The 26,750-nt window shown below is 42.7% G+C and overlaps 1 protein-coding gene across 16 annotated transcripts in view; it reads right to left on the minus strand.

The window, feature by feature from the left end:
- Positions 1-26,750, minus strand: part of BBX (BBX high mobility group box domain containing) — a 145,960-nt gene that overhangs the window by 79,055 nt on the left and 40,155 nt on the right. The gene's annotated exons all lie outside the window — the stretch shown is intronic.

Raw genomic sequence — 26,750 nt, forward strand, 5'->3', positions numbered from 1 at the left:
CCAGACCCAACCTCAGTAGTTCTCAACTGTGCTCCCTTCAGTTCTTTGGTCTCTCTTGTATGGGGGTCCACCGTCTCAGAAATGCAGAGTAGGAAAACCCCTTCTGCTCAGCCTGCTGGCTATGTTCTTGCTCACACAGCCCAGCCTTCAGTTTGCTTCTGTGGCTGCAAGGTCATGCTGCCGAGTCCTATTCAATTCACTGATACTGAATTAGGATCCCCAGGTCTTCCCCGCAAAGCTGTTTTCTGCCTTTCTTTTTGAACTTCACAGGGTTCCTGTTAGCCCTCTCCAACTTTCTGGAGATACTTCGAAGAGCAGCTCTGCCCTCCTGCATATCCAATACTTCCACCAATTTGATGTCACCTTGACTTGCTGAGGGTGCACTCCATCCCATCATTTATATCAATGAAATTATTAAACAACACTGGCACCAGTATCAGCCTGCATGGAATACCACCAGTAACACTGCCAGTTCAATGCTGAATGCACTTGTTCAGCCAGTTTTTCATACTGTGCAATCCTTCCAACCATCCATCCCGTCTGTATCCAGTCTGGCTCCAGGGATGCTAATGGAAGTGTCAAAACCCTTGGTACCACACCGAAGTAAAGCAAGGCCCCTCTGCTCTCCCTCTGCCCACCACACCGTGTCTCCATCACTTCATCACATCCATCAGACACAATCTGCCCCTGGTGAATCCATGCTTGGCTGTTCCCAGTCACCTGCTTGTCCTTCATGTGCCTCCAAATGGCTCCCTCGAGGACTAGTGCCACGGTCCTCCCAGGGACTGAGCAGAGGTCAGCCAGCCTGCTGTCTCCCAGATGTTTCTTTGTGCCTTAGAGCACAATTAAACACCTCAGGGTCTGATTTCTTCCTCTTGCATGACCCATGAGAATGATGACACTGTTTCAGTCGACCTGCAGTAACCTGAGATTACAACCGTATTTGCCAGCAATGTTAAATGCAGAAGAGCTGGAAATACCGGTAGCTGGGGAACAGGTAGCACAGCCTGTGTGGCTCAACGCTTCCTGCACTTTTTCAGCAAGCTACCCAACATTACAGACCCAAGTCTGCAAACACCTCTCCCCCACTCAATAAAACCAAACCAAATAAATCCGTGAGACCTAAACACAGCATGGTATTTTCATTGTGTTTGGAAATGTGAATCCCATTTAGTCCAAGCCTTCCTTAGCACTTTCATTTTTTTAAAAGTTTGTTTTTCATAGGGGGAAGAGCATGAAGTTACTGGGATTCTGAGGAAAGCCCTAAAAAACCTCAGCCAGTGAGACAGCAAACAAGTTAGCTTCCTGCCCAGGTGATGTATGTAACGTAAGAAGACGACAAGAGCAACCTGGCAGAAAATTCAACTAATTCCTTCCAAAATCCAGATGTTTAACATCTTCAGTGATCTGCTGTGGACAGGCTGGTTCAGAAATCTGTTGCTCTGTGCTCAAAGGTCTAAACACAAACAAGTCCTTCCTGACAGTCCAGGTCCCTGGTGAGCTGGCAAGCAACTGGACAGACAACCCCACATGATCTGCTGATCAAAAGCTTACTGGAAGCAGTGAAGATGCCCAAGGACATCAGTAAGCTTGGAGCAGACTTTCCAGTTCAAGTTTCAAAAAGAACTTCCCATGTTTTCTGCAGTTTAGAGTTTGAGAAAAAATAGGTGGGAGATCTTTTAAATACTCTAGGATTGCTATGGGATGCACTAATTTGGCAGCAATCTCCGTGATACACAGGTCTTTCAGAAGCCTTAAGTGGGGACATGAAGGATCTCATTGCCAGGGACCAAAGTCAGCCTACTGAAGAATGAAACAGTTAAAACCAACTGAGAGAGTTCCTTCTGTGAGTAGCTCAGGTTTGCACTAAAACATCCTCAGGAGGCAAGAGAAGGGCTTTCTTTTAGGCTTTACAAGATTTTAAGTGGAGGGGCACTCGAACGCAAAAAACCTCTCAAACCTCACTGTGGATCCTTGCTTATTAAATGCTGGGCTCTTAACGAAGAGCTCGCAGAATGGATAGATGCCATGTGTATGTGAGCGCAAACACATACCATTCACTAAGCAGCAACTCAGAAACCTCTGCCTTTGAAACACTGAGTAGTCCTTTGTCTTTATCTTCCGATGCCCACTCACAATGGAATGCAACTCACAAAGCTGGACACTTTTTACCATTTAATAAATCAAGATCTTAAAAGAATCAGTTAAAATAAAAAGCTCTTACAATACCAGCCAACAAGCCACAACTCATTCAAGCTCTCAGCACTCTCCAAAAATTATCCCCATGTGTATCCAACGTTTTCAAAAGCCTGGGGAAACTGATGATTTGTCCAGAACATTTTCCAGTATAACTAATGGCTGGCTCCTGTGGACAGGGAAATACTCATTACGCACCTTACTGCTCCTAGTGCTCCTGTAGAGAGCACTTCCTACCGCCTCTGCTGTGCTCATTATTTAAGACCCGAGTTCCTCCACCGATTTAAATTGTGACACTATGGTAAGGGAATGAAGCGGACTTAACCGTGGATGTGCCGTGTTATCTGAGCAATCCTACCACCTGCTTCAGGCTACTATACGAACTCAATAGTGGAACTCCTTTAGCTCACTAAACTCTAAGGACTTTTTCCCCATCAACAGAGTCCTGAACTCCTGCCCTTGGAGACACACCACACCTTCATGAAGTTACACTACAGACAGCTTAAAAATTCCATCCTGACTGGAAAGACTTTCTCTGGAATGTGAAGAGTGGAAGATGAACTGACACCACTGTGCTTCGACATCTTTCCTGCTTTTCTGTTTTCATTGCTTCAGATTAAATGAGTTATCCCAGTTGTAAAGACTAGAACTGGATTTGTGAAAACTGGCTCTTGGTAACTCTTTCTGACACTGGCATTAAATACCTCAATTTGCCTTGTATCAGTTAAATTATGACAAGTCAAACATTTGTCTAAAGCTTAGGAAGAGCAAATGAGATCTCATCATTGTAAATATTCTCAGTGCAAGGGCAAACTCAGCTCAGAGGAAAAAGTCCGCCACTTCCAAAGTCAATTATCTTTAATTCACACTTTCACTGCACAAGCCTACTACCACTGAAGAAGAAACCCATATAGACAGACAGCACAGACAGATTCCCAAAACGTAAAGACAAAGTACTCAGCAAAATATTTACACACTGAATGTTTTCTTGAAAAGAAGGACACCTCAAGTCCACCCATGGCAGCAACAGCATCTTCCAGTAACAACGCAACCAGTCAGAATGCTGATTTAAAGAAAAAAGGAAGAAAAACCTGTAGGAAAACATTTGACACAGGCACTGCTAACTAACACCGAAGTATGGAAAGAGAGCACTAACACATAAAACACAGGTTCCCTCTGCTGCCAAGTCCCATGGCCTGGGATTCAGCAATTTGTGTTCATTATGAATATAAAGTGTGGAAAATAACTGCTGTTTCATTTGGGGTTTCATTGTGTTCAGTTCTTTTTTAATAGAGATTAAAAAAATAAATTTAAAAAATATTTTTTAACAAAGCCTTATACACCTCCAAAAGCTGGAGCGAAATGGTAAACTGGATGCGCTGCAGTCAAAAATTATGTTGCCACAAATAGAGGATCTCAGCCTGTGCTTTTTTGTTGTATCTCTTTCTGCAAGGTTTTCTGGAGCACCACCATGAAAGCACCAGAGACCCATAAAAACTGAAAGGAGAAGTCCTCTTAGTAAGACAGATTATTTAAACTTTGGGTTCTCATTCTGTTTACATTACCACATATTTAAAAGTCCCATTTCTTCACCAAGAGTCAAAGAAGAAGTGGCTTCATGTAAAAAATCCCAGCAGTCTGGCTCCATCTGGGTGGTAAAACTGCTTATGTAGTTCTCCAGCAGATAAAAACAAAACAATAAACTTCCAACCAACATAAAAAAGCCACTTCACAAGTAACCCACACCTCAAACAAGATTAGATAGTTAAGATTACAGGTAGGCATGGATTTTATCTTCATATCTTTACGACCACAGAGAAAGAGAAAAGATGGAAATACTGGGTTTTTTTTCCCCTAGTTCTTCTGATCACTGTTGGAGATCTTCAGGGATTAACACATGTAAGATTCAGTACTTGTGAATGCCTGCAAAGTTTTTATGAACTTTATAAACTGTATTATTATGCCTATGCAGATATTCCTAGATGGAAATACAGATACACAGTTAGACAATATACATCTACGTTTAACTATGAATACATGTTAGGCCATAAACTCAAGGTCTTACATTTAGCTACTCTGCCACCGGCCAAGGAGAAACTGCAGCTGTGCCCACAGATAAAGTCCAAATATAGTTTACTGAAATGAAACTATTAACACAAAACTATTTCTGTGAAGAGCATAATTGCTGATGAAGCCCCTTCCTCTGGCATTAAGGATGGGACCTCTTCCAGTGGAGAATTTCTCAATTTTCTCGGTTGAGTGGCACAGCAACAACATCAAGGTTTGCCCTTGTAATAGTGATTTCCTGCACAGTGAACCATCAATTAAAGAACCGAGCACGTTAAAGTAGTTGTAAATGATACACCGAAGTCACTGACTGTTGTATAGTTCCTATTTGCTGTTATTTTGGTTTACTCAAACAGGGTAAATCTGCCTTTAGCTTTTTGCCAAAGCCAGTCGCACTCCCTCTTCTGTTTGCATCGTGAACCAAAGCAGATAGTTTTAAACTACAGAGCGGAACAGTAGGAGCCACGCTCCACCTTTTCACCTTCCTGCAGGGAAGTCATTTGTTGCAGCAGGAAAACCATTTGCCCATCAAGCCCCACCACCACCACACATGTGCCTTGTCCAGAACATCTGCCCAGCCCCTGGAGCAGAAGCTTAGGACAGGGCACCGACCGTGCAGTGCTGACACGGAAAGGAATAATCAACACACCACCCCGCACCCAAACAGAACTGCTGAGCCTTCCTGACGCCTGCTCTGCCTTGTGAGCACCAATTTCTTTAAAAAACACACAGGTCAATGCAGTAGCACCACCTCACAGCATCCCCTCGACCACACCACCTCGTGGCAGGCTTTGGCCACCCAGACACATCCCTGCCTGCAGCTACACAGGGTGACACAGGGTGTTAGAGCCACCAGGGCAGCTGACGGGCAGCTTGGGCCCTCCCCACTGCACACGGGGGGCAGCAGGGAGGTGAGCACGGGCGTCCCCCAGTATCCAAGGATGACAACTGATGTACTGATGTGGCAGAGCTGGCAAGTGCCTCCTGCTACAGGATTAGCCTTGAGGCGTTGTGGGTTTTGGTGGGGGTTTTTTTGGTGTGTGTGGTTTTTTTTTTTTCATTTTTTTTTTTTTTTTTTTTTTTTTTTTACACTGCAGATTCGCCGCCTCACTACATAATTCAATGCTCTTCCTACATCACCTACATTACAGCAGAGATCTCACTTGGAACAGCCCCAGCTGCCTCAGAGCAGCGCCAAGCTCCGGGCTGTACACAGCCCCATCAGCTCCACAAAGCCCGCTCCCGGTCCACCGCCAGCCTCCTCTCCAGGAGCTCCAAGTTAGGACTTCTGTGCGCCTTCCCCTCTGCACGGCTCGCACCAGTAACAGTGCCAAACTGACTACAAAACAGCCTAAAATTATTAGGAGAGAAGGGGCTGTGTAGTGAGTAAACAAACAAAAAGGCCCTAAAGACCATCACCTTCCAGCTGTTATTATTTAGTTGTTTTCTCTAAGGTTGTTAAAAGAGTGTGTGTGTGGAAATAGGGGATGGTGCAGCCAATATATTAGACAGCACACCTTGGGGATCATCTTTTTTGTAATAAAGGCTGCCATCAGTTATTGTTATGCAAGTAACAGCACTCCAAGTACAGAAAATATCCGCTAGTACTCAGGACGACTCCAGGCAAAACTAGAGGATGTCTCCTGAAGTCCCAAGATGACATTAGGTTTTTGTCTCACTGAGAATTGCAGACTTGAATTTACTCAGTTCAGCTTCAAAAACATCTTTAGAAAGCAGTGTAATGGCCGAGAAGACTTCTCTTACTAAAGAGACTGTGCATTTAATTAATTTTTTTTCCTTGACATTTAATTAAAAGAGAACAGTATCCTCACACACAAAATTATAAACAAGCTGCGTCTGCCATAACCACCACAGACAAAACACCCAACCCTGCAAAGACATCTCTCTGGAGAAGAGATAGGGATCAAAACAAATAAAAATCCTAGGTTTGGTGTGTTGTGGGGTTTTTTTCCCCTCCCCATCTTGTTTTCCTAAGGAAGCCCCGAAGTCTCCATTGTGTTATCAGAGAAACCCCATAAAAATACCTAAGGTTACACCAAGCTTAGAATCAAACCCAATTTAGACCAGCATGCACGAGAGATGGGAATACAGTCAGACCACTCCTGCACTAGTGACGCTCTTGCATTCAAAGAGTTTTCTTACTCATCCTCTGACAAGTTGAGATTGTGCCTTCCTTGTTACATGGAAAAGCAGCATTTACAATTCAGATAGTGACACACAATACCTATACCAGGCTATGAAAATGAAATCTTATTGAAGGAGAAAGATCCAAAAAAAGTGAAAAACTGACAGTTGAACCGCTCTGTGATGTTATTCTGGAGCATCTCTTTGCCATAGAGTCCCCAAAGCCAAAGATAAATAAGGTAGAAGTAAGATAGCATAAGATAAATACATTCAGGTTTGTAATTTCATATTTTGCAGACTCTACATTATAACCGAGCATCCTGTATGCATTGTTATCACCTTGAATGGGTATTTAGTGAAGAAAAACTGACTTCTGCTGTTTTTTTGACTCCTACCTGATAAAGTTCTAAAGCATTTTTTATTGCTTTGCACAATAAAAGCATACAGAAATGCAGGGAGTGTTTTAAAATAGTCTCACTGGAGAAAGTAAACAATAAGTAATTTGCCAGAAATCACACTTTTTATTCAGTTCTATTATGCATATAGTGAAATAATGTCTAAACTGAAACAGTTTAGCATATACAACTTTTGGATTTTGTGCCTTCATCAAACGTCTAATTTACTGTACACACATACTTACAAGAACTAGGAAAGGGAATTTTTACCCTCGGAGAGAGAGAAAAAGAGACCCTTCTGAATTATGGGCTGCTTTATGGCATTAATGCCTAGCAAGATGCCTCTCAGAAGACCATTTGTGCTGCAGTCTGCCAGAGCTCAGTCACAAGATGCACTGTATGCAAGCTCTACATCAAATTAGATGCCCGTTACATCCATGAGCGAGCGTCCAGTATTTGACATTTTGCTTTCTCCAGATTACCTGTGTCACATAACTTTTCACAGGCCATTACGGAAATGCGAATCAACAAACCAACTTCTAAAATTTCCTACTTTTTTAGGCTATGGAAGTTACATTGCACGTGTAACAATAAGCCCTTATTTACACAGGAACTCACATTAGTAAATTAAAACCAACTCTGAGGCTTCCTATTCTTATTTCAGTCTAAGAACTGTTCATTCTCAGTTAGCATAGCCTGGCTCCTCGACACCACAAAGCTCAAAGGATGCCAGAGGAATAAAGCTGTTCTGAACTCTGGAATTTAAATCCATGACATATGTGACTGTCAGTGTGTCACAAAACCCAAACTGATTTCTGATGAAAGAAGCCACAAAGCTGAAGCCTCACAAGACAAATCATTCTGAGAGTTCGCTACTTTGATTTAGGTTAAATGGATTTATAAGCTTAGAAACAGGACCAAGTCACTGCAGTCGGAGTAGCTGAGCTGTGTAGCTGACCATACACGTGCACTTTAACCCACAGCAAAAGCCAGGTCAAGCACATTTTTTGCTTATGAAAGCCTAGTGACAGGAGATTTGAAGGGAGAAAATGCAATGAAATGAGATTTGTGGAGTCTACCTACTTTACCTGACCATTGGGACAAGAGTATTCCCAGTGGAAGCTGCAGACACCCAGTTATCAAAACCTCCCACTGAAACACATCCTCACCCAGCAGTCTGCTGCAAGGTCTGTCCCACCAGAGCCCCAGACTGCTGTTCGCACTACAACACCCCCATTCCGGAGACCACTGTGACCACACAAAAGTCTCCACGTGTGTCCCACCACACACTGACCAGCTCTTCATGCATCTCTGACGATACAATGGGGGACACAGCAGCAGCTGGCAGGTGACCGCAGTAGGCTGGTGGCCACCATGGTAACAGAAAGCCATCCTACCACAGCTGATGTCCCAGATGTAGGTTTGCAGATCAGTGGCATCGCCCAACCCATTTGTTCACAACTGAACACGCTGTTAAAGAGCTCAGACACGGAATCGGATGCTGGCCAGATAGCAGTTACCCAGCTCAGCCTAACCCAACAGAGCTGCTGCCCAGAGGCAAAAGCAAACAAGGGCCGTCTGGAGCTCAGCGTGTGCCCTGCTCTCCCCAATTTCTGCATGAAATGGCACAACTGCATTCACTGAGGCTTAATCTAAGACGGTATTAAAAATCTAAATATCAGCTTGAATTGGAGGAAAACGGGGAAGCAGGCATCTTCCTGAACGGTGAGATAATATTAGATACCACAGCTAACCACCATGCTCTGGGATCTTGTTACCTGTTTTAAGTCACAGGTCACAGCCTCAGCAGGACCACTTCAGCTGACTACACTGACCCACAGTACCTCGAGGATCTGCCCCACGTTATCAGTGAACTCCTGGTGCCCCCAGAGCTCCACAGACCATTACCTCTGGCTTGACAGGAGTAAAACTGACCCACCCTATTCCCATCAGGACTCCTGGATGAATGGCAACTGCCACCAAAAGCAACGTTAACTAGACAGAAAAAGCATTTCAAGATTTTGAAATCACCTAATCTCTAGCAAGGAGATTATCCCTGGCGAGGATGTTACATTCTGGAAGCGCTGCAGCACAGAGGTGCCTGCCCCAGCCTGGGGACAGGTGCTGAAGAGCTCCCCAGGACCCAGACAAACACCATCCCTGTGGAAACAGAATCACCATGGAGACACAAATAACCATAAAGCAACTGGTTGCTCCCAACGTCAGCTTACCTGTGTGCTTAGCGTGGAAGCGATGAACGCTCCTGCTAGCGCTTCAAATCCTGTCTCCTTTTGAAGGGATCATGTTTGAAACATACCACCAAGCAAGTGGCAACTGTGAGCAAACCTGCAGCTCACAACAGCCATCATTTACAGCTCGCTAAGAGCCACTGATGCAACAAACATCATCCCCCTAACAACATCCCCCTAACATTCTCCAGGTGTTCCCAGAAAGGCATCTATGGCAAGCAGCTGTAGATCATCGACACAATCCACAGTCCAACACATTTTGCACTGAAAAAAAAAGTTTACCTGGAGCATGAAATGCTTACTGCATACAAAGGTTAATCACTTGATGATACCAGAATACCTGAATGTAAGGATACTGCTTGGTTCCCTGAGCACCATTTCTTAACAATGCATTAAATGCATACAAAAAGGAACTGTTCTTTTATTTTCAGCCCTGATTCACCCAAGTTTCATCATTCCTTAGAAATGTCCAGGAGAACTAGAAATCAAGCAAAACATTAAACCCAAGCCTTCATTAAGGAGGAGAGAAGTATACATCCAGCTTCTTGTAGCTACAGAGAGGGCAGTCAGAGCAAGGCAAGTGAACGCCACCATCCAAAAAGCAAGGGCTGAATAACCCAGGGAACCAAAAAACAGAAAAAAAAGAAAAAAGAAAAAAAAAGAAAAAAAAGGGTGGGAGGGTGGAGATAGAATGGGAGACAATGAGATCCAGAAAAGACAAGCTGAAAATCAAGTGTCAATTAGTCTTCAAAAGCCTTTGAGGCTTCTCAAGTGTTTATTCAAATGAAAGTGTCTTCCTGATATATCTCACAACAGTCACCCTACTCAGCAAACACCTTCTAAAGACTACAGTGGCAGCTCTTATCAGCCAAGCACAGTGCTGCAGTCTAGTATCAACTTCAAGTATCGTAATTTCAACCTGAGTGTGTTGTACCTGCTATTGTCACAGGCAACTGGTAACTTGCTTGGAAGTGAGAGCAGGTGGGGAAATACCTTCTATCTGCACACATTCTTCTTCACTGTTAGTCATCTCGCATTTTAGCCCTTATCAATAAGGCACACAAATTTAGCATCCATTCACCCAAGCTGCAGGAATTACTCAGTTAAGAAACAAAGGCAGAAAACAGGAGGTTGAAAGAGCTCTTTGTACTACAAGGAAGAAATCCCACTGCGTTTTAAATCTTATGCGTGAACAATGTGCATGTCCTTCGCTTCGTCTCTCTTGGAACACTGCAACTCACAACAGGTCTTTGCCAAACTGAGAGGTATGTTTGTGCATAATTGAGGTCACTGCTCTTTTCTCAGGGCCTGTGCAGGGAGATGTTTACCAGTCTTCACACTAGAGCGGCTGAAAACAAAAATGCACCAACAGAGAGTGAGCTTGGGGAAAAGGAAGATAAGAGAAGGTCCTTGCAGTGCTGCTGCTCTCATCTATCAATATACTTATACTATTAATAAAGTAAGTAGAAAACAAAATCTTAGGGAGATATAATCTTTACTACAACATAGGCACATCCCAGATATTCTCTTGCTGTTTCTGAAATCTGCGATAATGAGCAATAAAACAGAATTATGTTTATGATCCACAAGACAGTGTTGAGCAAGTCAATTCCGTTACTGTATTTTATTAACATACCTGCTATTGGGGGATAAAACAGGGAACGTGCAGGCAAGGTAAGTAAGTAGGCATGAAATTCTAAGATTGGGAGAGGGTTGCTTCTCATTAATCTCCACGTCGTTTAAAAGAAAATTACTAAGGGTTTACGCTAAGATATTTGCTATGCTATAACTTAGAAAGTCAAAGTTTGGCTTTATTCTCTGTTGGTGCATGTCATCTCTTACACCACTGCAAAATGCTTCCCACCTGCACGGTGGAAGAGTCTTCAGACTTCAGAGTGGGAAATAAATTAAGAGTGCAATAGGAGTTATTTTGGCCCCAAATATGAGGCAACTCATTTCTGTCTGTAATACTCTTTCTTTAGTTCACTGAAAGGAAAATTTAGTGGACTCAGTGGACTTTGAGCACAGGAAATATGCATATACACAGTTTCTGAAGGGGATCAAGCTTGCCCACCAACCCCACCGATGTTATTTCAAATACATTAGACCAAGCAAATTTCACAGCCCTGAAACAATTCAGAAAACACAGCACCTACAAAATTCTTAATGAAGCATCTTTAAGTAGAATGAAAATGGTAATCTTTCTATTTGCTTTATTAAAAAAACCAATGCAGCAAAAATGTTTATTTTCATTAGGCAACTGTTTCTGCTTCTTTGGATCTAATTAATTAATAGTTTGCAATTACTAATTTATTCAGAGAAGTACAAGTCTGCCCTCTAGCGACTAAAATATGCAAATTGAGTGATATTAAAGCAGGCTCTTCCCACCACCCCCATTCCACCCCCCCCAGCCATTTGAATCCTGACAGTTTCCTGCTTCTAGGATAAGGTGGGACAAAACTGTATGTAAGGAAGGTGGATCCACACCATAAAGGTAAGTTTATTAAACTTGTTCTCATCAAGAACAAAATTAAGCCAGTCCAATTTGGTCATCTTTGGCACCATGTGAGCTACATGGTTTGCTAGGGTAAGACAAATGAACAAAAAACCTGAATCTTACAGGAAAGTCTTGGGCTGCAGGGAATGCTGAAGACATGCAAACTGCTTTAGGTAAGACAGACAGTAAACGACAGAACAAAATCCCAGCCAAACAAAGACTCCCCAAACATACACACACACACACCCCACAAATAAACCCCACCAACCTGCAGGTGGGATTTACACTTTTTTAGTCTCTGAAACACACAAATTCAAACATCAAAAAAGGAGATCTGAGGAACTGGGTTTTCAAAGGGAGTATATGATTGGTGTGAGATTGAATCAATTGGGGAGAAGGAAGTTACCTCTTCACAAATTATAAGTATGTATTGCAAAAGTGAACATTTGGCATCCCTACGTTACAGGTTAAGGCCAAGAATATTAAAGCGCTATTGGATGAGTCATTTATTCAGGTGTCCTGCAGGAGATTACTGAGGAAACAGTTCCTGAACCCTGATCCTCTTAAAGAACCTCCTCATGTGATGGAATACACCTGGAAGGCTGAAAAGCCACCCTGGGAATGGAAACAGAAACACCTGCAGCCGTGCTGTCAGATTAGACAGCTTTACAGCTTGCTGCATGTATTTGGGGAAGCAGCCCTTCATACCTCCAAATCACATTCCATGTTCAACTCAGGCACACAGATATGGAAAGTTAGATGGTATGATTATTCCACCAGCATGTCGCAAATTCTTGAAATCCAGTGGTTTCTGCTTTCCTTCAGAGGAAAAGATGACAAAGCTCATAGCTGCAAACAAATGCTGAGAAAAACCTAAGTGACATGCATGGGAATTGAAAAGCATAAAGTTGAAAAGCAACCTTGTCCACCTTCGTTAAAGAGAAGGGCACACTGATAAGCACCCACTGTTCTCAGATGCCTGGTTTTGGTGTGGTTTGGTGTTTTTTTTTTTTGTTGGGTTCTTTTTTTTGTGATGATTGGAATCAGCCCTGTGCTAGAATGAGAAGGTTCAGCTGCCCACTGTAACACTGCGACATTCGGAGTTTAGGGTGACGCTGTAATACAGCTTTTACAAGCCATGGTCATTATTGTACCCTGACACATCTGTAGTAAAATTACCCAGGCAGGTAAACTGCCCTCCTCACCTACTGAGGAAGGACCAGTGCGTACCAAAGAATGACATGGAAACTCCTGGCCTCCTGGTAAAGTGTCAGGCACGAAGCAAACTCCCTGGCCAGTTTGATGCAACCACGAAGATACTTAGATAAAAACACTTGTGAAGGGCTCAGAGTTCACTTCTCTAACCTCAGCACCTGGGGGGTGGACAAGAATTTTCAAGCCTCCTATTTAGTATGCAAGATACAAAATTATGTGTATAGAGTTACTTACTATATACATCTTGTTTATATTTAACAGAAACACATAAAACCTGAACAAAAGACTGCAAAAGAAGGAAAGTTAAGCTTTCTGTGAAATTTGTTATACTGCTGCTTTATACTCCACAAGACACTTTCTTTTTTTGGTTAAATTGCCCAGTCCTATGCACCACAGTAACCTACATGTTATTTAAAAAATAAGTCAATAAATCAATACACTGATGTCTCATGAATTCTGCAAATGGAGTAATGAGCAACTTTTCAACTCCAGCACAGACGCACAGGTACCCCTTTTAAAATCTCATCTGGATTTCTTTAACTACATATATTTCAACTGGATTGTCTCAAATTAAAAACTTTGCACTGCCAAACTGCTATTCCCTATACAAAATGGAGAAAGTGCATGTACGTGAAATTGGGTTAAGAGTAAACATCCTTCCCCTAAGCACACACTCCCAAAAGTAGCCATGTAAAACTGACGTTTTCTAACTCAGCTGGTAATCTCCCCATCAGCGCTCACTTTAATGACAGAAAGAGTTTTATTAGTTCTTAGTCCTATTACCACTGCCGAGCCAACAGACCAACAAGCGGATAAACAGATCGCCGCCTCAGCTCTGCGTCAAAGCCACCCGCCAGGTTTTCTCTGCAAGACCAGTTTCTGTGCATGTGACCCGTTCTCCCACACTCAGCCGAACGGGACAGCGGAGCTCCACGGCAGAATGAGGCCCAAACCGAACTTCATCCAGCACAGTGAAACCTCAGGAAGAACCCAATTAACTCCCCTACCCCAAGCCGGAGCCGGGACAAACAGTGTGCATTCCTATCATTCTTCCAGCTTTTGCGTTCAGCCCTTTTGTCACAGAAACCCTACCACCAGCCTGCAGCCTGACCGGCCTTTCTCATATGATAACGCTGGACTTACCAGGAATTCCTGAGCGTGCTCTCCCACCTCCCACCGGCACCCATCCCTCAGGGCACACACCAGCCACCTCCGAGCCATGCTTCTAGTTTTGCAGAAGCGTTTTGGTGGAATGGACAGCTGGACAGGCAGGCGTGCGAAATCGTGGCAGCTCTCCTCCATCTAGAGCTCTAACCACACCATTCAATAAGCTCAAGTAGCTGCGACTCCTAGACGGCTGGTGCTCAAGGGTACAATTTATCTTTCGAGGCTCATTTGTGCTATGTTCAGCTCAACAGGACCCTTATCCTTATTCAATTCTCTCAATGCCAAAAATAAATTGGAAAAGCATGAATATGCCCTCAGAACAGAAAGGAAGAAATAAAATTAATGATAAAATCTTCTCCATTGTTTTGTTTTTAAATCATCTGACAGGCTTTGGTATTAAAAAATTAAGAGCTCTTTTACAAGAGGCTGGAAAACAGTGCAGTGAAGAGAAAAATTATGACTACTAATTCTTCTTAATTCTACAGAACACTATTAAATAGTGAATGATGATGCATGAGGGAAAAAAAGGAAGTATCAAACACATTTTGTTAAATTCTCATTCAGCAGAGTCTTGAAGCAAAACAAACCACGCAACAACCCAAACATCAAAAACACCAGAACAAAACTCCATTCCTCAAGTCATAGTGTATGTAGCAAAATACTCAACACTACAATGTCTTCCTACACTGCAGCTTTCAGTTTCAAAAAAATCAACTAGAGTACCTACTTCCACTTTCACACCTTGTGATCAACCGGATCATAAAAGTCTAAATAACGGGCCCAGATATTAAAACTATCTATATACGTACATCTGCAATTTAGCATTAAGAAATTATTTTGCCCTCAACATGCTGTTCCAGCTTGAGCCAACAGCTTTGCAGTCTCCTATTTACTGGTGTACAAAAATAAATAAAATCTCGGAAGTGTTGCCTTAACAGTTATCTTCAAGTTTTACTGGGTAGACTTACCACAGTAGCCCTAAAGTGGAAAAAAAAAAAAAAGTGAAAAACTTAGATGCTAGGCACTCAGAGAATCTAGAAAAGCCCAGAAATATATAGCAAATAAATTGCAGTAAAAATGTATTTCCTAGTTAGTTTAGATAAGACTTGTATTTTGCAAGCTCTACATTTACCCACACTGTTGTGTATATTTAGAAGACTGCGTGCGTACCCTGTATCAGGCTATTAAAGCCAGTCGCTATACACAGAGAGCAGCAGGATTAACCCACGTACAAAAAGGTTATGATCAAGGGAAATGGCAGGAAAAGAAAATTATCCTTTTCTAAATATATATATGGTATGTTTGTATCCATATACATTTTCAGTGTATCTGCTCTGACAGAGCCAATGACTAAAGAACACCCCTGAAGTAAGACTGCTGATGCACACTGCAGGAAAGCAGGGTCTCTCCCAGTGGGGCTGCCTTCTACACAGCCCCTCCCCAGTCCAATTTTGTCTCAAAATGGGAGGCACTGCATTTAAATTAAGGAAATACAGATATTCTAAAAGAATGATCACAAGTCCACAAAAACATATTTAAAAATGGACTTAGAAGAGGTTTTAGAACAAAGCTGGTTTTTTAAAGGTAAAAAATAATCCTAGTTGCTTTTGCTGTTTCACGTCAAGAATACAACATTAGAACTATACCACGGGCTACCAAGTTTTACACACAGATTACATAAACTTGCTATAAATGCATAGATTTGCCATGCTCTGCAATCTCTGATAATTTTCATCCAAGCGTGCCTTCAGTTACATTTTCAGTCCTTTCCTTCCTCTTCAGGTCTGTGGAAATTAGGCAGAAGATGTAACAGCTCAAGGCAGCCCTGACACAAATTTGGGTGCAATACAAAGGAGGTGTGCTGGGATGGGAACATTGTGGATCGACTGGAGCTTTGTTGGCAGGAAGCCAGGCAGCCCATATGCCTTATGTAGGGTCTCATGGCTTTCCCAAAAGCTTTTCCTATTTATATCACAAACCCAGACCTGTTTGGATGCTGGTCAGTGACAGTGCCCACCCCTTTCAGAAGCCAGCTGTATGAGGAACGCCTTCCTACACTGGAATCCTCAGGGAAGTGTACTAGCAGTAGGCATCACTCCACTCTCTTTCCCAAATTCCGGTTCTTAATTAGGAAAGTTTGTTGTATTTTAGTGCTGCAGGTCATAACTGGCTTTTCCTGTAAAAAAATAGTATCAGGAGGCCATGTGAAACACTGGAGGATACAGCACTGGAGGTGTTCAAAGGGCTCTACTCTAGCACCTATCTAGCTGGCATCCCAGGACATCCATCCTATTCCAGCTTTCTGGAGAACAAGGGACAACACCCATTAACTCCTCTGTGAAGAGTCCCACTAAAGCAGGAATAAGGAGCTGACACGTGAGGTGTCAGCTAGGGATTAGTGTTCTCCATTGCCAAGTCACGTATTTGCTTCTGTACTGTACAATAGGAGGTGGCTTTAAAGTCACTGCAGGAAGAGCCTTTTACAATGTAACAAATTCAATTATGGTTAGTTACCCAAAATTAGTTTCACCATAATGGTGAGCTTCGCGGTCAGTTATGAATCCCTTGAAAAACAATTCAAAGTTACAAAGGATGAAAAAAAAAAAGAAATCTACTTTTTTTTTTTTTTTTAAATGCTGACGTCTTGGGTCCTTAATTGGTTTGTGCAATCATTCAAAGACAGAAGTATTTATTTTACTATGTAATTAAGAAAGCATCCACAAAAGTACTTTCTCCCCTCCTCATAAAAGGCATTTACAGATACCACATAGCTGCTTCCTAAACAACGTTATCAGCTGGAGGGCTGACAGAGAAGTGAAGCAACCTGGATGGGCTGAAGGACAATGTTTTTTTCCCCTCCATCAATACCACAGAGACCAACTCAGTGACTGCCATCCATCAGCCCTGCACCACCTCCTCAGCACGACTTCCAACACCATGAGCATCCCCAGTGTATTACAGGAAACCACCCAGGATAATCATGACTCTCTTGGGAGACTGATGCAGCGGCTGGTTGTGACCCTGACAACAATTTTGGTAATTACTGCGTTTTTATTAAGAGCTTCAGAATAGCTACTTGGTAAAGTCCATGAGGCAGTACCTTCATCTCAATTTTGCCTGTTCAGTAACAATTTCATTACTCTGCAACAGAGTCAGGCTACTTAGGATGGGATGCTGCTGCCTAAAAACAAGTCCTCAGTGTCTGTGAATGCATGAGAAGTGCTGGAGTACCCGAGACATCCCCAGGGGCTGGCAGATCTGCCAGTGGACCCTCAGAAAACACCTACCCTACTGCAGCAGTAGCTGGAGGCCGGGCAGACCACCTGGATGGCCAGTTGATATCCTGGGGATGGGAAAATTAATTCTACCCTTCACAGCAGCGCGTTTCCACCCTGCCTCCCCATACTGTGGTCATCAGCTTGTGAGCACTTACGTTTGGGTTCCATTTCAAGCACACAAGTAATCCCTGAGGTCAACAGAAGGGAGCTTTGGTGGAGAAGTTATGTCTTATGTCTAGGTGTAAATACTCTCAAGATCAAGTCGTAAGAGCTGTGGCCTTTGAGCCCTCACTCACTGCAGCGCACCTGCTGACCTTGTGAAACTCTGGTGAGATGGGCTGCACACAGAAGTCCCTGCCATACAAGCAGAATGTTTTGCGTTTTTTTTTCAGAATATGACTTTCAGAGAAGGTGCAAACCAGTAATAATAAAAATTAATAGTAGTATTATAAAAAAGGTAAAGAGGTAAAGACCATGAGATGAAGAACAGATACATTTTGTCTTGGGGGTTGGGGGGGGGGGGAGAGGATCAGCAGGAAAGCCAGTTCTTTGTTCTGCCACAGCCTCTTATTTGAGGGCAGAAAGGCAACATAAACAGGCTTTAAGAATTAATAATCCTGATTTCACAGGGGCTGTCCTAGAAGAGAAGGAGAGTCAGAAGCAAGCACAGTACACTCTTAAATATCACACCTTGGTGCACAGCCAAGAGATACGCAGAAACCAAAACACACGATGCCAGGAGCAGCCTAAAGTCAACTCTAACAGGGACGAGCTCCCAAGTAGTTCCAAAAACGCATCACGAGAAACTACTTCTGTTCTACGCGCTGCTGCAGGGCCAAGCACAGGCAGCACACTGGACAAGCTGGCATCAGTGCAGTTAAAATGGGAATTCTTTGTTAGAGCTACGTATATGAAACTTTCACTGAAGGAGATGAGGCTGCACGTTAACCCAGACACCACCATGAAGGCGCTTTGGTGATTTTATAGTGAGGAACAGTATTTCTGTCTTAAGATGACGCTGTAATACTCAAATCCTTTTCCTAACAGCACATTTTGAAGATACAGTGTATATTCTGAGGATATCACATTGCAATGCACCTGTATCATCTCATAATTAACTATAATTACTACACGCTCATTTCCAGACTTACACGCAGTTAACCATTAACCTGTATTTGTAGACTGTATTTGCTGAACAGCGTGGTACGTTTCTTCATTCCCCCGCGCTATGCAATCATGCAGCTATGGACCTTATCAAAGTGGTCAACTAAAACAGGTTTTGTGGGGGTGGGAGGAAAAGCCACAGATACCTAGTTATTATTTAAACATTTTCTGATTTAAGAATGCTGGGGTTTTATAAAACTTTGTCAGGAAACAAAATAAACGAACATGGAACTGCTAATATTCATGCTTTCTGGACAAACTCCCTCAAACATCCAGTACCAGTCACTGTGCGTACACCAGCATAAGAAAAACTGGTATCAAGACAACTTGCCAAGCTCCCAGCTGAATTTCCTTACTACACCTGATCTGTATATGTACATGTCTACTAGAAGAAATAAAAAAGCATACTTCGAGTCTCCAGCAAAGTATAAACATAATTTAGTTGTTTCTCCCACAATAACGACTGTATTGTTAAAATATTTGTAACACATTTGCACTAAGATTCACCTGTTGTGAAAAAATACTACAACAATTCCGTATAAGGACACTATTCAGTATTTATTACCCATTCCGGTGGGGTGGATAGTCAACAGCAGAATGCCAAAGATGGCTGCAGAACTGCTGCATACACAAAACTATGCATATTAAGTCTGGAATTGAGGGGTTCTTGTTGTTTGGTTTTGTCTTTTTTAAATGAGTAACACTGAACAGGTTTGTGCAACCACATCTCTGGAACTTGCTCTGGGTTCTGTGAGAAGCTGAGGTGTTACAGACCTCCACCAGCTTTAAAGAAAGCATTTGATGGAGAAATATACCATGAGAGAAATTGAAAAAAACTGTCAATCACACAGATGTAATGGCTATTCAAATAAATATCAAGTACTGTATTTGAAGTCTGTTTTGCTGTTTCTTTACATTTGAGAGGGTATAAAAGAAATTACTTTGAAATTCAGAATACCTATCAACTAGTTACCATAAGGACTCCACTTCTACACAGGATCTGCTGTGACCCACCTCCGGCTGTAAATGGCCTGCTACAAACAGTTCATCTCTTTGGAAACTCGACCTACAACTTTCAGCTGCTCGAGTGAGCTTGGCCAGTGTGAGTCCTTTGAGGTCTCCAGCACCACCTTATGCGACCTACAACCTTGGTTAGGGAACCAAGCTTTATTAAATAAACACAGATTTTTTGTTTTTTCTTCTCCTTACTGCACTTGCAAAAAGCAAGTATGTCATCTTGTCCAGTATGATGTGTTGGCACAAAGCACAGATAGACTGTTGAGTTGCAAATTATAAATATATACAAACTTATTTTTATAATATATTTAAATATATTTATGTATTATATAAAAAATTATATTAGATTTATACATATAGAGCACCTGTCACCATATCAATAAACATTCTTTGGAACCACTCTTGATGGAAATACCATGCCAGAAAGGAGACTGACTGAGATTATGACTGACTTCAAGAATTCTCAATAAACCAGTGAAATTAGCACCAGTACCATCCTAAAATGAGGTATTGGTACTAACAACCACTGTTTAAGTATCTCAGCACTTTCTTACCCACAGGTTTCCTGTTCTGAAGACCTGAAAGGGTAAAGAAGATGGCAGGGGTTTGGTCGCCCTCACTGGGGAGATTTTCTTGTGCACCGTAGGGTAGCCTAGGCAGCTCCTACACAGTGCACTGGAACAGGCTTTTACGCCAAATCCAATTCTCAGCAGTAAAAAAAGCATTCATCTTAAAAGTAGCTTTGGGAGGATGAGGAAATCCAATCCTAGAGGCAACCCCCATCCCCGTGTACAATAGAAATACCACCCACACCAAAACAATTTTCTGGATGCACATCAAAGAACATACCCTCTTTCAGAGCAACCGCTAAATACAACCGTCTCAGAACTGTGTCAATATTGGCACTAGAAAATGAAACCTGACTTCTAAAACTGACGTTGGGAAAGACTCCAGTTGCCAGGAACTTAATGGAAGCACTAGTGCAACGTTACCTGTGCTTCAGCCGACAGTAATACAGGCACAGACCTCTGCAAAACCCAAGGTTAAGGCATGAAAATATCCTGGAGTTTTGAAGGACCAATTAAAAGTTTAGGAGCCCTTATGACACATTCAGTTTACAATTATTTAATCCAATACATAAATGAAAAAGGCAAACTTTTTCAGACATCTGCAAAGAGAATTTCAAGTTTGCAGTTAAATCCTACTTCATAATCAAATATTTGTATTTGAGGGGAAAACTGCTGGAAGTGTGTAAGAAATAGCTGAAGCTTTACTACTTAATCCTAAATCCAGTAACTTGTGTAGGTAAAACTGCCGTACAACTTTGTCTCACAGAAAATTCTCTTCTTCATTCAAAAAAGTTTCTCTGCCTCTGAAGGACTTTGTTTTGTGGTGTTTTGTTTTGCTTTCCTAAATAAACACAATGCAACCCTCATTATCTGTCTTAGCCCAACTACTGTCAGCACTCCCTTCCCTGGGTCTTTGCACAACAAGACGTTACATTACAAAGTATGCCAACTGAGCACAGTAAATTTTCAGGACAGTGAGGGCTGGAACAAAGGAATCTCGAGGGGACTGGCTATGCTACCTCCACGTGATGGCCGGTGAACAAGGAAGAAGCAGAAAGGTAGGCAGGCAAGCAGCGTCCTGCGAGCTAGAGGTCTGCAGAGGGGTGATGGCACCTCGCTCAGCCCTTCCCTGCTGCTGTCAGTGCTCGCCTGATTCAACTCAGCTGCTTGAGAGAAGAAGCTGAACACAAAACATAGCGCTGTCACTTGTGCTCCTGACTGCTGCAGCAGCCCAAGTGATTCCTGAAATGCCAGATGCCCTCGCAGCTGATAACCTGTACACATCCCAGCACGTCACTCGGGGCCCAGGAGAGTGCGAAGAGGGACCACGCAGAAGCAAGGGAGATAGGACCGGCACACATGCACACACATGAATGCCTCTCTCTTTGCATAGTTCTAAATAAAATTAAGCCGCTCATGTCATTTCCACTGCCAGATTAGCTCAAGCATAGTAAATTTCAATTCAGCTCATTCACCTCACTTTGATCCATGCTACATGCTGCCTTCTATTCATATCTACAACCATCACTGACAGCAGCAGGAAAAGTAGCATAAATCCAACAATAAAACACTTTAAGAGTGAGAAGTTAATGGGGACTACAGATTAGGGGTTTTTTTTCTTTAATTTTTTTTTTCCACTAGTCTGATATTAACATGCTGCATCACGATCTTATTTCTCTTGCTGCACGTAAGAGATTAAAGCACTGAATTCACCCAAACCAACTAAGTTTAAATACACGACCAGCTTCCTCCCTAGCATTGCCCCTGGACCTTCCTCCTTGGCCTTTCAATTAAGCCAGGCAAGGGACCTCCTTGAAATTATGGCTTTTAAGGAAATAGATAAAAACATGGAAACCTCAGAAAGCAAGTTAAAGAGAACATTCAGAGTAACAAATATAATAACGAAGTACAGCAAGAAGCATGGAAATTATTTAAGCAAATGCCAGAAACCAGTTTCCTTATTCCAGTATTTCTCCTCATCAGCTGTGTCATGTGTCATTTATAAATCATTAGTCTAATTTGAAATTATGGGTCATGCAGTCTCCCTTTAAACCAGTACAAAATTGCTATAGCATAGTTTTTGAACTTACAAATCCCAAAGCATGGGGGCTGGGGGCAGAAAAGAAGGTAGCAATGAAGGGAAGGATTCCTGTGCATGCATGTCAAGGTATGCGTATTTTGAAAGTGAGGGTGCAAGTGAGGGATGGGGATGTTTGCATATATATATATAAAACTGTATCACATACACACTCTACATGCATAAATAGGAAGTAAAAGTCCCATATAACAGCTGCTTTTATATCATGTATTTGTGACACATCCTAAGAACTAAAAGCCAACATGCCACCAGGTAAACATAACCCTCAAAAGGGAACAGGTTTGGGTCAGGAGAATTCTAGTCCTGGTTTGCAAAGACTCAACAATCCAGAACTGCATTTTTGGAGGCTAATTCAGAAGGAGGTTTGGATTTATCAGTAAGTCTTAAGTATTTAAGAGAAAAAAGAGAAAACTTTAGCTGAAGAGGACTTCCAAACATGATAGAAGCGGAAAGACTGGTATCCTTGACCCTTATTTAAAAGCAGATACACATGCTCAATGTGTAGTAAGTTTACAAACAGAAATAGCACTATGCTTACCATGAATACATACGCACTCAAACATTACAGTTTCAAAGAACGTAAAATCTTCACAGATTAAGCCATAGTTTATAGCCAAATCTTATCTCTATGGGATTCTTGGCTGACAAAAAACATTTTGAAAAAATAAGTATCATCATCCATGTGCCCTGTTGTTTTATCCAGCACACACTTTGCACCAGGAACTGGTCATATTTAATGGCAACTAATGATTCACTATTACATCTCAGAAATAAAAATGGATGCCAAGAGAAACACACTGAGCAACAACAGTACCACCTCATCATCTAATTACCTTGATAAAGTGACTACACGCTTAGTACAGACATTGGCAAATACAAGTCTATGAAACCGAAGCATTGCTTACACTGCCTCTAAATAACAGGAAGATTATTTAATCCTGAGCATCGTAGGGTGAGTGGACCCTGAGTATGCAGTGAAATCTGTAGAGAGTTTGTGGAAAATCTGCCTGGGCCTTAGTTTCAATACAGTCTGTCTGAATTTTTTCCGGCCTAATGGGATTCATTCATCCATCTACAAGATGCAAAGAAGAGGCAAAGATAGCATTATGTTGCTGCTGGTTTGGGTGTGGGGTTTTTGTGAGTTTTCTTTTTTTGAAAGCTTGCAAAATAAAGAGCTGTAACAGCAGAGCACAACATAAAATCAAGTATCGCTTGTAGTCTAGTCAAGTAGCACAACTCTTTAAAATTAGCTTCTTCACATGTTGTTGTTTCAATAAATCCATCCTGACCTTAAGGAGGCCTGGACCTTTGTTTTGCAAACCGTATCAACAAACCTCACTAGTTAGTGATTTGTAGAGGTATATTATCCTGTAACTACTTCAACTCCAACTAAAACCCACGTTAACATGCCCTCCGATTGCGAGATAGCCCAGCTGTTCATTGCGGTGCACCTCACGCAGGAGACCCAGCGCACCCCCTCCGCCCCCCGCTCTGCCCAGCGGCGCTGCCCCACCAGCAGGCTGCAGGAGTCATCTAGTGGCCAGGCTCCTCCCTGCAGCAGCCCCAGCCCCGCAGCCGGGCTGGCAGCGCAAGACATGAGACTTCTGAACCCCTGAAGCACCTGCAGCACTGACAAGAGTCCACTGAAGGTCCAGTACCTGAACCATGATATGGTCCCAGCACAGTCATGATGTTCCCTGCTCATCTTCCATAACCTGCCCCAAGTGTTCACCTCCCACTTCTGGCCCGTGTCAAGGCCAAATCCGAGTCTGTACTCCTTAAACACGCTTGGCAGTAGACACGGGGGGTGTTTCTCAGCTGTAGGTAAGCTCGCCGTTCCTTTTCAGGAAAGGGCAAACAGATTTTCTGAACAACGTCGCTGCACGTGCGAAGCACCGGGTGACGCGGCAGTCCTGCCCACCGAGCCAAGAGCACAGCGGCGGCACGGCAAGCCAGCTCATCTCACCGGGGGCCCGTCCCTCCTCTACCACAAGCTCGCCGCGTAGGGTGGGACAAAGCACCTACGCATCCACGCAAGGCACCTCAGTCACGGAACAACCACCTGCCTAATGACATGCAACACTCAGGAAGAACTGCAAGATGTTAAAACAGGTATTTGAAGTATGATTAAAAATACTACTCTGATAAACACTGTTACTATCTATAAAAATTCTTACTAAGCTTCATAAAAATTTGTAATGCTTTGTCAATTCTCTGTTCAACACCCTCGGTCAGGTAAGTTCCAGAATTTTAAGGCAATATGGTTTTATTTTAAACCTCAAATATCCATCCTCAGATGAATGGTCATTTCAACTACATTAGAAATAATAAATAAAAGTGAACACCTTGGTTTGAAAGAAACTTGGATTCATTTTTGTTAGTCTGCGTTGATTTGTGTTACTTCCTTAAATCCGTACTCGGCCTCACCGTGAGTCGGAGCCTCTCTCTGCCTTGGTCACTTCAGTCAGGAAGGTGTCACCCAGCTTCTGCAATCCTACAGATCACCCGGGTAAGTCAGGCGAAAAGTGCTGTAAAACTGCAGATTACTATGGTGTGGTTAAGGAGCTCGGAACTATTTCAAGGTGCAGCTGAAGGCAGAAAATGGTGGTACCATAACTATACCAACAGGTAAAAGAAAAACGAGCCCTGCAAGCCTTGATGTCAGAGCTCAACAGAGACGGCTCCTTCACAACAGTGTGGCCTGAGCAGCAGGAGGTGATGTGTAAAGCCAGTTACAGAGCTCAGCCACCCTCCAACTTCTGCAGACATCAACCCCGACCCTGCTTCACAGGTCTGGCACATTACCCTTGGGTCCTATCTGCCGTACAGGGAGGACCTGGAGAAAGATAGGCTCTAAAGCACGTTTATTTCTGTAAGGTGGGGGGCACCTTACCCTTTTAGGTCAGTAAACTACCAAGAGCTGTTCCTTGCCACTCAGTGCTCCGGGGCCCAGCTACAGAGGTGCCTGCAAGTTAGGAAGCAGCTCCGCAGCACTCTGAGGTTTGCACAAGCACACCCCAGGTCTATTTTTCTAGTTTTTAAAACAGGCCTAATTTGTATCATCAATACAAATAACATCAATATTCTGCAGCCTTCTGCATTCTTCGCTCTTCTACAGGCCAACATCATTTGAATGGTAAGGCCACTCTTAAGGCTTTCACACAAGTTTAACTCGCTCTGATTTTATTTCTTTATATTATTTTGGATGTTAGGAGCCTCTTTGGAAAGAGCAATGAAAGACCAGGTTCACTACTGGTCTAAAACAGCACGCCAAAAAATTTCACTGATGAAATGAGGAGGAGACAGTAGTAGAGGTCTGCTGATGTATATCGTGTCAGGCCAAGTCACATTACCCTGTCTCATACCACACTTCCAGTGACCTGCAAAGAGTGCAGGAGGATCAGTAATAGTGACTCAAGCCCACTTTGTCCTGCTGTTACAGAAAAGATGCACATACATACACACATAAACGCATATGTCTGTGTGTGTGTGTATGTGTGTAATACATAATACAAAAAGTATCTATACATACTTTTTTGCGGGTACATGCAAGATAGAAAACAAGCAGCGTGTAGTAAACTGGTTTGCAAAGTAGCCATGAAGAAGAAAAATAGTGGCAGACTGGAATAAAAAGATGAGAAACTGCAAAACACCACAGCCACTTGTAAAAACACAGCCTGTCTTTATGCACTGAAATTAAAATGTGAGGCTCCTTCGGGAGCTTCTACTACTTCTTAAAATGCACATCAGCCAAAACATGGCTGTAATTAGTCAGTGCTGCAAATATTTGGGTTGATACACTCCCATTTGATAAAAGGTTTATTATATTGATCAGGCTTTTATCACCCCAAAAGACAGCCATAATTTGTCTTTCCTAAAGGTCTTGCCACAGACTACCTGAGAACTTTGGTTAGGTGCCCCCCCACATCAAAATGTTTCACAAAGGGAGGATATTATCTTACTCATCTTACAGAGATGGCACAATTTTCCAGAACTATTTCCAGGCATAATTCAAGGAGGCTGACCATCTTAAAACGCACTACTGACCGAAGCCTATGCATCGCAAAACAGCCTTTCCCCTTTTTTTTTTTTTCTTAAACTCAGCAGAAATCAGCTAACAGTATCAACCAACTGAGGATACCTTTCTGTAAGGGCCCTGCCCTCCTATCATCCCTCAGCTTGCTGACCTCCAGGACAAGCTGAAATATCTCTCTCAGAACTGCCACGGGCAAAGGATTTACCTGCTTATATGTACATTTGCCAACCCATCCTGCAGGAAACTTAAATCAGAAGCAACAGTGTAAATTGCTGATAATACTTGAAATACATTCACTTATTCTGCAAGCTCCGCCGGAAAGCACCTCTTTTCCCTCTGCCTAACCACCACCTCACCAAGGCAATTTGGATTCCTTGTCTTGCTAGAGCTCCACCAGCAAGCAGATGTCCACACCTGCTGCCAGCATCTCCAGGTGGAGATTCAGAATTCACAGAGCAGCGACTCCAAGTCGGATATTCAGTGAAAGCCCAGCACCCGATTCAGAAAGCCTCTACATCATCACAGCCTTATCCCTGTGATCATTCCGAACAAACCACGAACACCACCACAGATGGGAAGGCCTCAGCTGGGTCATTAGAATATGTCACAGTGTTTTTCAAATGGGATCTGGCTATTACTGCAGCCTTCAAGGGAGAG

The sequence above is a fragment of the Falco naumanni genome, chromosome 2 (genome assembly GCF_017639655.2).
Source record: "Falco naumanni isolate bFalNau1 chromosome 2, bFalNau1.pat, whole genome shotgun sequence".
Lineage (NCBI taxonomy): Eukaryota > Metazoa > Chordata > Aves > Falconiformes > Falconidae > Falco > Falco naumanni.